Source organism: Glycine soja, unplaced genomic scaffold, assembly GCF_004193775.1.
Source record: "Glycine soja cultivar W05 unplaced genomic scaffold, ASM419377v2 tig00011489_1_pilon, whole genome shotgun sequence".
Lineage (NCBI taxonomy): Eukaryota > Viridiplantae > Streptophyta > Magnoliopsida > Fabales > Fabaceae > Glycine > Glycine soja.
In genome coordinates, this window is record NW_021143677.1 from 1 (window position 1) to 3292 (window position 3292).

The window sequence follows — 3292 nt, forward strand, 5'->3', positions numbered from 1 at the left end:
GCTGGATAATGGTAGAAAAGATGGGTTTTCAGCCTGTACCTCATAAAGAAAGTCAGAATTATGTGTACTTCTTGAAACATGGTTAGTTTTATCTGACTTTATAAAATCAATCTCAAGAGTAAAACATCACCAGACATGTAATCAATATCAAATTCATATTCACTCTCAGCATTAAATTCAGACATATGATCAAGTACAAATTCATATTCAATGCATGAAGAGTGACAGACATGCAGATTAGAATGAAGATCAGTCATGTATTCATCAACAATATGGTCAAATTATTTCAACACGAAACACAGAAAGATCTTCAGATGGGTGTTTCATAGCATCAAGAATATTAAAATGAACAGTTATATCACCAAACTCCATAGATAGTGTGCCTGCATATACATCTATCTTAGTTCTAGCAGTTTTCATAAAAGGTCTACCTAGAATGATGGGAACTGATCCTTTTAGAAAATCCCTCCTCCATATTCAAAATATAAAAATCAACAGGGAAAATCAGTTCACCTACTCTAACTAAGACATCCTCTATGAAACCAGCAGGATAGGCAACACTTCTATTAGCTAAATAAATTACCACATCAGTTGACTGCAAAGGACCTAGAGATAGAGAAATAAAAATAGACAGAGGCATAACACTAACAGAAGCTCCTAAATCTAGCATGCATGTCAAACTTATGTTCCCTATAATACAAGGTATGTTGAATGTACATGGATCTTACATTTTTCAGGGATTTGGGGAACAAATTTACCAATCAATGCGGAGACATTTTTGCCCATACTAATTCTTTCACTTCCTTTAAGCTTCTGCTATTAGTGCACAGCTCCTTTAAGAATTTAGCATATCTTGGAATTTGCTTTATTACATCTAGCAGAGGTATGTTTACTTCTACTTTTCTAAATGTTTCCAAGATCTCCTTCTCTGTCTCTTCCATTTTTTTGTTGGAAATTGCTCTTGGAGGGAATGGAAGAGGGATATGTTGCTTCTCTTTAGATTCACCTGCATAGAAATGTTAGGTGACTTACTCTTTAAATTTTTGTCATCATCTTTTTCTTGAGTAGGGTGAAGTTGGGCAGGTTCATTTGCGGATGAGGAAGATGTTACTGGTTGAGGTCCTTGACACTGCTTTCCCGACCTCAATGTAATGGCACTCACATTTTTGGGATTCTGGACATATTGAGAAGGTAATCTGTCAGAATTTTGGGACTGTTGTTGATTTAACTGTGTAGTCAATTGTCCCATCTGATTAGTTAAGCTCTGAATGGAGGCTCTGGTCTCTTGTTGAAACTGCATGTTTTGCATAGTTATTTGCCTCACAAGTTCTTCAAGGGAAGGTTGCGGAGGAGCCTCAACTGTTTGTTGTTTCTGGGTTGTTGCTATTGTTGTTGTTGGATTGGTGGAGGAACGTATGGTCTGCTTGGGCCAGCAGCATTATGAAAATAAGGTTGTTGTTGTTGTTGTTGCTATTGTGAAGGACTCAACCATCTAAGGTTGGGATGATTCCTCTACCCGGGTTGTACCTGTTGCTGGAGAGGTCATAAGTGTTCTGTTGTGGCTGATTTTTCTATTGAGGTTGAGGAGGTCTGTTGTAGATGTTTGCAGCATAAGCTTCAGGTTGTTCAATTGCTTCAGATTGTTGCACAGAAGGGCAAAGGTCTGTGTGGTGGTCGGCAGAGGAGCATAAACCATAGAGTCTGGCGACAGGTGCAGATTTTTGATTCATGGCCAGCTGGGTTACCAGGTTAACCAAGGCATCTAGTTTACCTTCAAGCTTCTTAGTCTCACCTGATGAAGATGAATTCATGGCTACTTCATGCACTCCTCTAATGACAATAGCATCATTTCTGGCACTGAATTGCTGGGAGTTGGAAGCCATCTTCTCAATTAAATTTATGGCTTCAGCAGGGGTCATGTCTCCAAGGGCTCCACCACTGGCAGAATCTATCATACTTCTCTCCATGTTACTGAGTCCTTCATAAAAATATTGGAGGAGAAGCTGCTCAGAAATCTGGTGGTGAGGGCAACTGCACATAGTTTCTTAAATCTCTCCCAGTATTCATATAAGCTTTCTCCACTGAGTTGTCTAATACCTGAAATATCTTTTCTGATGGTCGTGGTCTTGGAAGCAGGGGAAAATTTTTTCTTAGAATACTCTCTTGAGGTCATCCCAGCTCATGATAGACCTTGGAGCAAGGTAATATAGCCAGTCCCTTGCTACTCCCTCTAAAGAATGAGGAAAACCCTTCAGAAATATGTGATCCTCCTAGACATCTGGGGGTTTCATGGTGGAGCAGACAATATGGAATTCCTTCAGATGCTTATGTAGGTCTTCACCTGCAAGGCCATGAAACTTTGGAAGCAAATGGATCAGTCCAATTTTAAGAACATATGGGACATCCTCATCAGGGTATTGGATGCACAAGCTTTCGTATGTGGAATCAGGTGCAGCCATTTCCCTTAGAGTCCTCTCACGGGGTGGAGGTTGTTTCATGTTCTCAGAATGTCCAAAATCAGAATGTTCAAAACAATAATGCTCAAAATCACTAATAACAGAATGCTCATGATGCTCAAAAGGTATTAAATGATGTCTAACTAATCTATGAAATGTCATATCTATCTCAAGATCAAAGGGTTGTAAGTCAGATGAATTGCCTCTAGTCATACACTATATTCAGCATGCACAACTAGTTGCCTTCTTATGCAAGTAACAGTCTAGGTTTGAACTACAACTACCCTCAAATGATATCCAAATGACTTGAAATTTTGTGAGCAACCTTATAAAATGATGAGAAATAGCACAAAAAATTTCAAACAAGAATTCAAAGTCTAACTATAGAAGCTAAAAATGATAAGTTAAGAAAAATAAGAGAATAATACTTGGAAAATAAAAAACTTTTGACAGAATCTCAATTTTTGGAAGAAGGAGACCTTAGCCGGCCTTGCCACGGCATGGGAAATTTTTTTCTACCCCAAATACATATAAAATAATTGCGATTCTGATAATTCGAGCAAAAGTTATGGTCGTTTGAAGTTTTGACAAAAATAAATTTGCTACTTTTTTGGAACTTTCAAATCTGACCAAACTAAGGGCTCCAGCTATTTTTCCCACAAAATATGGATCAAAAGAAGTGACCACAAAAAAATTCAGCCAAAAATAACAACTATAGCCACCAAAACAAAAAATCCAAATTAATTTAGAAAGGGTGGTCTCTAAAATCCGTCGCTAAGGGATTTCCACTACTACGTTGTTTTCCAGTTCAACAAAAGTGGTCGCTAAATCCGTCG

At 38.2% G+C, this 3292-nt stretch overlaps 1 non-coding gene across 1 annotated transcript; it reads left to right on the forward strand.

Annotated features, from left to right (window-relative positions):
- The first annotated feature begins 2013 nt into the window (after positions 1–2013).
- Positions 2014–2119, forward strand: LOC114404246. Its single transcript, XR_003664870.1, has one exon. It is a non-coding gene; the product is annotated as a small nucleolar RNA R71 (small nucleolar RNA).
- The last annotated feature ends 1173 nt before the right edge of the window (positions 2120–3292 follow it).